We start from the raw sequence: 11,028 nt of genomic DNA on the forward strand, positions 1-11,028 counted from the left end.
ACATTAATAAGACACATACCGTCCACTCCTATTGCACTCGACTTTCAGTACATTGTGCTGCTTGGGCGACACTATGCCAGCATCCGCGGTCATCCCCAAAATAACGATCGGCTGGATAATAATGTTTTCGCAGTTCCCCGATAGTCGTGTTATGGGGGAGGATTAATAAAATAAGAGGGAAATGTCAGCCAGGCTAGTGACGGCTTGCCCTTCCAAATAAGAAAAACTCAAAATAAACGAGAAGGAAATAAAGAAAGAAAACGAAAAGCACGGAAAAAAGAAAGGCAGAAAATAAAAAGAGCAAGCAATACAAGAAAGAAAGAGAGGAATCAGTTATTGTAGTAAATGCATGACATGACACGAGAAAGCTTGTGTGCTTGGGCGGGACACAATGGCAATCAGTTCCTAGTCACAGCAGTATCCGGTATCCGAGAGTTCTCGGGTCTCAGTCGGGCCGAGCTTGTGCGAGCCATTCTTTCGCATTATTAATTCGTTTTGAGAACAATGAAGCCATGTACCTGGGTCCTCCCCTACGTATTTCTGCTAAAACAATACAACATAGGCGTCGAGTTGTTCTCGACTTCGCCATGCTGGGGATCTCGCCCTGGCTGCTTCATGCACGGTATAGACATCGATTCGACGTCAAGAGATCCATCGGGTCAAGAGATCCACTTTGTTTTTGCCTTCCCCGAGGCGCTCATTTATACAACCATCCGGCTCTCCTATGTAAGATATCTCACACGATAGAGAGAGAGAGAGAGACAGAGTAGGAGCACTGCACGGACCTGAATTTGCCGGCCCGACACGGTTGCCGAAAGCCCGGCTCGCAGCTGCATAGGCGGATGTGTAATGCGATCCGTCCAACACGTTCTACCTACACTGTACCCAGCAAAGAGCACAATCCACACATACTTGGAAACGAGGAAGTGCAGCCTTTGATGCGGGTATCTGCTTCTGCGTTAGCAAGAAGTGCGCGGGCAACCTCCAACCGCGCAGCTCTTGCTGAAGCTAGAGAGCCACCTATATCTGTTGTGCGAGTAATCGAATCGCCCAGACATAATACCCGTTTGGTGTCTCGACACGTCAAGCACCCGTTGGCCCGCTGGATTCGAACGCGAACAAGGTCGAGCATTGACCAACCTCTGGCGTCCTACGTCCAAGAAATACCTCGGTTCAAGCCTCTGCCTGCAGCTCCCATTCCCTCCACGCTGAAGCTCTGTCACCAGAGGTGCCAGGCCTCATGCCAAAGAAGGATATACTCCAAGGCCTGTCGTAATACAGGGTGTGTGCAGAAAAACATGACCCGCATTTTTACATGTAACTCGTTGTCTACTTAGCCGAGGAACTTCCGGAGGCGCACGACGGCGTATTTATGCGTGCGAAAGCTACAAAAAAATCCTGGAAGCCATACTCAGTGTAAAAAAATAAACAGAGCGCGAAAACATGGGCTTCCATGCATTAGAATAGGGCGGTCATGAAAGTGCATGGTAGTGAATTTCGCTGAGTATAGCTTCCACAATTTTTCTGCAGATTTCGCACGCATAAATGCGCCATCGTGCGCCACCGGAAGTTCGTTAGTTAGGTAGGCAACAAGCTATGTGCCTAAATGCGGGTCATGTTTTTCTGCACACACCCCTGTACAGCTTGCACGGGATGTGGTTGCTCAGTACTCCGAACTCCAGCAGGTATTTACAGATGCGTCCACATCGCAAGAGTCGTCGACATGCGCGTTCGTCATTCCGTCATCGGGAGAGCACCGTGCGATACGTATGCCTCACAGGACGTCCTCAACTGCGGCAGAGCTCTACGCCATCGAGGCAGCTCTCTTACACATGGCGTCAAAGGAAACCCCGACAGCATGGGTTATTTTCTCTTATTAAAAATCCGGCCTCAAAGCAACGCAAGGTTCGACGACATCCTCACTTGCTCCGGTCGTCTACAGTGTTATCGCAACATACAACTCTGCCGAAACAAAGGGTCACAACATCATCATCCAGTGGATCCCAGGGCACTGCGGTATCAGTGGAAATGAGAAGGCGGACCAGGCTGCTCGAATTGCTCACAATAAAAGAACTACTCATAAAATCTACTTCGCGCAATTCGATGCGAAGTACTTGCTGGCCTCCTTGCGTATCCGCTTCTCTAAACCCACGTGGATAGGCGACCTCATGAATCACTCGTCCCTCGCGCGAACCGACCCCCGACTGGACCTACTGCCTGCCTTCGAAGGTGCCAAGGCCGTTAGAGTCCATCATCCATGGCCTGCGACTCAACGTCTCGTTCGCGGCAGCATTCGTCCATATGATAGGTGTCGTTGGATCGCCGAACTGTTCAACTTGCGGAACTGTGGAGGACACGGAGCACGTGCTGGTCATTTGCCAACGCTTCGACTCTAGTCGGCGATCACTGAAGAACGCCCTCGCGAAATTTGATAACCGACCATTTAGTGTCGAGAAGGTACTGGGGAGCTGGCCAAGGCAGCACCAGCAACCTGCGCTGTGTGCACTGACGAACTACCTCAAGGAGATACGTGCTGATATAATCTTTTAATTCATCCTGTGCTTCCACACGTCAAGCTTCCTGGAACAGCTAGTCGCACCAGTGCGACCATGCCCAACAATTTGGGACAAAACGTAAAGCAGGCTTCACCTGATACTGCTACCATAGAAGCCATGTATTAGGAATAGAAAATCGCGTGCAGCACGCTCCGTTGTTGCCGCTTTGCATTCGTTCTCTAGTGGGACGTGGCCTGTGTCATAGCGAAACATTTAGTACAACTTTCATTGACGAATATTGGGTTCTTCGAGGTTCCATTTTGGTTCCAAATTTCCGACCTGTAAAGGAGGCTTCACGAGATACACTGAAGCTTTGGTTGAGGCCCTCAACCAGGTGAGTTAACGCAAATACACCACACATTTTGCAAGAAACGCGTAAGTTGAATGCTCTGTACGGCATCTCAAACACCCTACAAGACAGATAAGTTCGCAGAATTTGTTGCGCACGCAAAAATAAAACTAATCCCTTGCTGTCACGAGACTCTTGCTTCGATGCACGGAGCTTGGGATGAGGTCTGAGGTCAGTGGCGCGCATGCAAGGAATATCGTGATATGAGCGATGGTAAACTGTCACAGAGGACGATATTATAGCACTAAGTTGATTCCTTTCGCCTCGTAAAGTAGGCATCATCTACCTACCGCCGCGGGATGCGCGCATTGAAAATCGAAGAGCGCGTGTAGTTTGTTGTTTTTCTTATCGCGACGTTGTTAAACGAAGATTTATGCGTGAATATTGTCAGGTTCCTTTGAGGTTCCAAACTTTTCAGCAGGGCTGGTTGAGGGAGCTCCACTTGGGAGTCCATAACGTAGGTGGTTCCTCTGCACACTTACGCATCAACTTCGCGTGCTCCAAATACCGCTACTAATGCTAATACACAAATAATGCACAAATAATGCTCGATATTCAAACGGTAATGGTAACATCCCAGTTACGAACATCTGTTTCCAAAGTCCCCAAACTATAGAGCCGGCCTCGCCACCTTTGTCCTTTATGATTCGTCCTTGAAACAACTGATTTACGTAGCCATATTTGCTTATGGATGACTTTTTGTTTGCGCTACTTGGCTATACGCGCGTTTCGGGTCGTTTTTCCTCTCTTTGGTTGGTAACGTGTATGAACCAATATTTATTTATGTGCCAACCACCGTGACATTGTGGCTGGGATTTCCGCGGGTTCGAATCCCGTTACCGACTGTAATGTCTGAGGTTCTCCCTGGGTTTTCCGACAGACTTTCCATACGAATGTCGGCACAGTTCCCTCTGAAGCTGACCCAGGACGAATACAAACCCCCGTTACTTCCTGCTGTCCTCTCTCCATCTGCCTTGTCTGTACTCCGATCATAGCCACAGTTGCTTCGCGGCGCTAACACGGAATTAACACACACAAAAAAATCAAACAATCGTTTATGTGTCCTTCGTCATCCAATGTCCATCATCACGTCTCACTTTGTCAAGCCGGACACCCTGCTGCTCTGCACGCAAAAGAAAAGAAAGAAAAAAGCATTTCAGACATAGTACATGAGCAATTGGTGCAGCTTTTGGTAACCGTTTACGGAACACGGCGCTGACGTATTTCTTCGTCGAAGCGGCCCTCTGTTAACTATCAGGAAGAGATCGAATAAGAAACGAGTGACCGACTATATCCTATCCATGGCAGTGTGTGTGTCCGCTCCTGTTTGCTGCACAGCTGTCGCTCGAATTGAGAGTTACGACACCATGGTGTTGCGTAAGCTTTTGTCCCAAGCAGTACATCAAGCGGAGGACCAACTGTCCAGCAGCAGAGTTGAATCCGTAAAAGTCAAGTACAACTCCATTTGTTGGGTATATACGGTCACCGTAGTGCAGCGCACAGTTCCAACAATTTTCGTTTAAACATCTCCTCACATAAAGGTGACATCGAGATGCTTTCACTGTACCCTGCTGTATACGATGAAGAAGCTTCACGAGTCTATACCACGTGCTGTGATGAAACCGTGTCCAGTACAATATCGATAAGAAAACAAACAATGCCCTCGTACAGTTATCGCTTATCGGTACTTCAGAGACACGTAAGAGGGAAGCAACGATGCCTCTGATGCCCCCGAATCGCACAATATCGTTTTTTTTTTTTTCTCTCTTCAGGTTGAAGCAACCACATTTCCGTGAACTCCATGACGCACGCTGAAGTGCACACGGATGTACGTTGAGCAATAGCCCAAGGGCTGTTCCTCAACGTACATCGCAACATTATATCGTACATCCAACCACGCAGCCCCAGCTACATTTCTTGTTTAATCTTTTTGTGATTTTCTGTCTTAGCTTCCTTTGCGTACTGAAATTTCAGTGTTGTTGTTGGTGGTTGTTTAAATAACAAGGGGAGGTTGCAAGCCCCCGAAAGAAAAGAAACGGTACGATCGCACCACAGAGCCCACCCTCAACAGTTCACCGCGGCGAGCGTCACGACCGCGACCACGCAGGACGGAGCGCGCCGTTCACCTCAAGGATCATAGTAATGTCCACGCACCGTCTAGTATAGGGTTTCTAGTCCAGATTTCACAATAAAATTGACAAGAGCATTGAAGGCCGCGTCCCTGTGCTTATCGTCCCATACGCCTAAGACTTTCTCTATGCTAAGGTCCCTGTTGTCGAGATGGCCAAGGGTCCGCCTCAAGATGCCTCTTTGTGCAGCATGTTTTGGAAAATACACGATGATATGTTCAGTGTTTTCCACTGCCCCGCACAGTAAACAGTTGGGCGAGTCCACCTTGCCGACTTTATGAAAAAACTGCGACCATAGGGCACATTCAGGCGAAGGCGATGCAGGAGAGTTTCTATGTGTCTGGGCGTTTTTGAAGGTATGGTAAAATTCAGCTCCGGGTCTAGCGTGCGCAGCAGTGACGGACCACTGTCGGCTTCGTGACAGTTTGTCCTGCGGATGTCATCAGTCATAGATTTTAGGAGAGATTTGATGTTCTGCTTAGAAAACGTGACTAGACGCTCTGTCAATGACAGGTGTGCGATATTCTCCATTTCGTCCGCCTTCTTGTTACCACTTATGCCAATATGGCCAGGTATCCACTGAAGAATGACGTCGTGACCGATGTCTGTGCACTTGCGATACACTAACAGGATGTCTCGTACTGTTGACGCCGTACGGTCTTTTTCCAAGAACGATGAGATATAGCTTCAAGGCCGGCTTTAGAGTCGCACTGAAATATCCATTGCCTGCGCAAGGGAAATTTCAGTGTTTTTCCTACCAAATCAACCCAAATTGTAGACTGAGGCGCCTCAATAGTGTGGTGCTCCAGATGACCCGCACGTAAAAAAGAAATAAAAACGAAAAGTCATAATTGTACTCTACATCACGCTTCGGCAGGTAAATTGCTGTTGGTGTTATGCGGAAGACATACAGGGTTTTCCAGAAAACGTGTAATTGAATTGTAATTTAAAAAATTACACCACCTAGAATCATGCGATCAACGGCATTTGTTCTAACTAGGTTTTTGTCACCTCCTGATGTGAATGTTGTGTAACGTAAGTTTCATTATGTAAGTTTTTGCGAAGTGAATTCGGAAATTTGCCGAATAAAGGTCACTTTTTTACACCACAAGTATGAGGTGCGTGTGTAATTTTCTCAGATTCATGATAATTGACAGGGATATTCAGGAGCTATCTCATCAGAAAAAATAGCCGTACATCATGCTCTACTGAGCTCAGAGAGGATAGCGCGCTACGAATTTTTCAGGGCAATCGTTCGCAGTCCGACGAAAGGAGGTTGGAAACCCAGCTCAAACGCACATCGCAGATAGAAATAAAACAGGCATGGCTTATCGCGTCCGGCTTCCGCTGGGATCATACTTTCCCTCTCCCAATTTCAGGAACTATCACTTTTTCTACTATCACTCTGTGGGCTGGGTTTGGAACCTTCTTTCGTCGGGTCGGACTGAGAGTGGGATTACGTTCTTTTTTTATTTCACTTTCGTGTTAGCACCGCGAAGCAACTGTGGCTATGAGCGGCGCATAGATGAGGACAGATGGAGAGAGGACAGCAGGAAGGAGTGAGGGACAGAGGGGTTATTATGCGTCCCGGGCCGACTTCAGGGGGAACTGTGCCGACATTCGTCTGGAAAGTCTTCGGAAAACCCAGGGAAAACCTCAAACCTCAGACCTCAGAAAACCTGAGAAAGCACAGCCGGTGGGAGGATTCGAACCCACCACCTCCCAGTCAGCATGACACCCACAGAGCGAGACGCCGTGATTGCGTTCAAAAAGTCGTCGCGCATCATGGTCCGTGGTGAATATCAATGTAAATTATCATAAGTTTGAGTGAATTTGACACGCCCTTCATATTGGTGGGGTAAAAAAAGCGACCTTTACTTGGCAAATTTCAGAGTTCAATTCGCAAATATTTACATAATTAAACTTACGATACATGACATTCACATCAGGAGGTGGCAAAAACCTAGTAAGAACAAATGCCATTGACTACATGATTCTAGGTGGCGTAGTTTTTTTTTTTAATTATAATCCAATGACACGTTTTCTGGGACACCCTGTATACTTCTTGAGCTGTTTGTAATCGAATCAGCCAACACTCCGGCTGTAAAAAAACATCACTTTATGCTCTTTTTTTTTTTTTTCATTTTGCTGCTTCACCTTTTCGCTATCATTCATTCAATCGCCAATGTTAAGAGTAACCTATTTACCGGAGTTTCAAACAGCGAGCTTTAGTGCAAAGTACGCTATCGCCTTTGCGTACGTAAGTGATAGGATGATCGTTCTGCGCACTGTGCGAAGCTGTCTTTATGAACGTGTTCATGGAGTAGTTGGTATATATTCGATACATAAGATACGCAGCCAGAGACAAGGGTTGGCAGACTTCACGCAACAGTTGCTAGCCAACAACTGATAGAATTAAATGCAACAGAAAATAAGGAAAACACAAGGGGAAGTGACAGGAAAAACTGGCTTGTTAGTCATTATCTTACTGTTCGGTGGCCAATTGACTTATCGCCACAAGAGATTAGCTACCTGTGCGAATCGCGCTGTTAGACCACCGAACAGGAATATATTGACTAACAAGTCAGTTTTTTTTCTGTCACTTCCCCTTGTGTTCCCCTTATTTTCTGTTGCATTAGATTAATTCAGTTATTAGTAAGCAGCGGTTGCGTGTCTGTCGTCCCTTGTCTCTGACTGCGTATGATTGATTGATTTTTAAAAGAAAAAAATGGAGATGACTGCGTATCTTCTGTAGCTCCCTTTATGTTTTATGCACTACTTGCACTCATGCAGTAAAACTCTCTAGTAGTGAGCTTTAGTGCATACATTGCGTACGTAAAAGACCTTTTACGAACGCAAAGGAGATAGCGTACGATGGACTAAAGCGTTGTTGGTTCTGCGCTCTGCGCGCGCGCAAAAACATAAAGAGAGCTTCGCCCATTGCGCAGGACCACCACGCTATCCCTTACGTACGCAAAGGCGATAGCATACGGTGCACTGAAACTCTCCATTATCGTGTGTTTTAGTACATCGGAAGAATTCTACGAAAACGATACGATAAAGGAAGTTATCAAATCCAAGCTTACTATTGTGATGTCACCCGTTTCAAAGAAGCAGTGCAATTGGCTTATCATGTAATATGTATCTCTGAAGTTCCGGCCGCTCTTCGCAGAGCGCTTAAAATAAACCTTTACATGTTATTATCACGATGCTGATGCACAGACCGCAGGTGTTGTACAGCAGGTGCTCACATAGCTTACATTGCTTGAGATCCGTGTGCTTCAACTGTGGTTAGATAAATCTGAAGATAAAAAAGAAGATATTGTGTGATTTGGAAGTGTCAGAAGAAGCGTTGCTTCGCTCTTACGTGTCTCTGAAGTAGCGATATTGTGATAACTGTACGAGGGCGTTGTAAGTTTTCTCATTGCTATTTTACTGGTGAACTAAAGATGACATCTTTCACATCTATCACAACACATTGTATACGCACTTGGAGCTTCTTGATCACACACAGCAGGGTGCTGTAAAAGCGCCTGATGCCACCTTTATGCAAATAAATGTTTCAACGAAAATTGCTTGAAATGTGCACTGCACTACACTGACCGTATACTCAACAACAAATGGAGTTGTACTTGACGTTTACGGAGTCTGGTCCGGTGCTAGACAGCTGGTCTTCTGCTTCTACCAATTGCGCACATACTATGTCCTGCAAAGCTTTCCTTCTTTCTTTCTTTCTTTTTTGTGCAGCAGCATGATGTCAGGCTTGTAGGGATGAGACGGGAGGATGGACAATAGATGACAAATTATACATAAATAAATGTTGAGTAATACTTGTTACCAACCAAACAGAGAAAAAAAAACGATCCGAAATGCGCGTATCAGAGTAGCCCAACCAAAGTCATCCACACGCAATGATGGCTGTTTGAAGAGAGATGGCATAAAGAAGATTAAAGGACCTAGGCGAGGATGATCTGTACGTTCGGGACTTTGGAAACAGATGTTCGTTGCTGGGACGTTACCAACATCCTTTGAATATCAACATCTTCTCACCTGATTTTCGTTACCTACCACCTTCTTACAGCCTATTCAGGACTTCGGGTTATAGGAGGAGCTGGACCAGTTCCATATTTCCAATTCATGCAAGCGGCATTTGGGCCACGCGAAGTTTATGCGGAAGTGTGCAGAGGACCCCCCCCATCAAATGGGGCTCCCAAACAAACCGAGCGGAAAAGTTTGGAACCTTAAAGGAACCTGACAATATTCACCCACAAATCAGCATTTAAAGGCATTGCCATAAGAACAACAACAACAACAACATAGATGAATGGATGATGATGATGTGGGATGTTTCCCTGCGTTGAGTGCAGGACCCTACCCCATTCCAAAAAGGTTCACATGAAAGGATGACGAGGGAAGAACAACAACGCACAACACGCGCCCTTCAATTTTCAATGCGCACATCCCTCGGCGATAGGTAGATGTTGCCTGCTTTACGAGGCGAAAGGAGTCAACTGAGTGCTCTGATATCGGCTTCTGTGCTAGTTTGCCATCGCTTATATAACGATATTCCTTGCCTGGCACGCCACTGGCCTCAGATCCCCTCACAAGCTTTGTGCGTCGAAGCAAGAGTCTCATAACAGCAAGGGATTTGTTTTATTTTTGCGTGCGCAACAAATTCTGCGAACTTACCTGTCTTGTAGGGTGTTTGAGATGCCGTACAGAGCATTCAACTCACGCGTTTCTTGCAAAATGCGTGATGTATTTGCGTTAACTCACCTGGTTGAGGACCTCAACCAAAGCTTCAGTGTATCTCGTGAAGCCTCCTTTACAGGTCGGAAATTTGGAACCAAAATGGAACCTCGAAGAACCCAATATTCGTTAACGAAACTTGCACTAAATGTTTCGCTATGACACAGGCAACGTCCCACTAGATAACGAATGCAAAGCGGCAACAACGGAGCGTGCTGCACGCGATTTTCTATTCCTAATACATGGCTTCTATGGTAGCAGTATCAGGTGAAGCCTGCTTTACGTTTTGTCCCGAATTGCTGGGCATGCTACGTTTCCTTTTTTTTTTTTTTTCTATTTCTATTCTACTCTATTCCAGCAACACGTGGGCTTCAAGCCTGTCTACGGTGCATGCCGCAAGGAGGGCGAAATCTTCAGCATGGCGAAGCCGAGAAGAACTATACGCCTTTGTGGAAGAGTTATAACATAAATACGGGTAGGACCTGGGTACATGCATGGCTGCTTTATTTTCAAAACGAATTAATAATGCGAAAGAATGGCTCGCACAATATCGGCCCGACTGAGGCCCGAGAACTCTCGGACTATGAAGCCGAGCTAGGCCCGAGCCCGCAGTCAAAACGACTTTGAGTCCGGATGTCGACCTGCTAGCCGGGCTTTGCTAGGGTTTTTGGGACCAGCCCGGTCCTTTACAGTGCACCTAGACAGAGTATACTGTAACACCCGTGCGACACGGATGCCTCTCCCTCTTTTAAACTCGACAGATCCATTCGCGTGGGAACAACGGCAGCAACAGTTACAACATCTCGTACATGCACAACACCACTCCCCATCAAGAAGCCAAGTTAGATTCCATCTTAGGAAGAACCCTCAGAATCTGCCTGGAAGTACCAAGGACAACCAGGATCTCGCTTCTCCTGGCGCAAGGACGTGAACCACCTTCTGTAGGTTTGAGATGCGAAGCAACAGAAAGACACGGTTGTCTGACTCCTAACCCAGCACTAACGTCAGAAAACTGGAAAATCGCTACAAAAGTAATTCTGCGCAAAGTGCACGGAAACTCAAAAGAAATCTGCCTGAGAAAAGCGTTCACGCTCTTCAACAAGGGCGGCCTTTGTGGATCCTACCGCACCCGGAAGTAAACATAGCAATTCCGGGAATCAATAAGAAATCAGGAACTGACGCCTCCGTGCTCAAGGCACTGTCCCTAGCGTACCTTAAGGACAGATTCTCATCAGGAACAGTCATC

This window comes from Ornithodoros turicata, chromosome 6 (assembly GCF_037126465.1).
Source record: "Ornithodoros turicata isolate Travis chromosome 6, ASM3712646v1, whole genome shotgun sequence".
Taxonomy (NCBI): Eukaryota; Metazoa; Arthropoda; class Arachnida; order Ixodida; family Argasidae; genus Ornithodoros; species Ornithodoros turicata.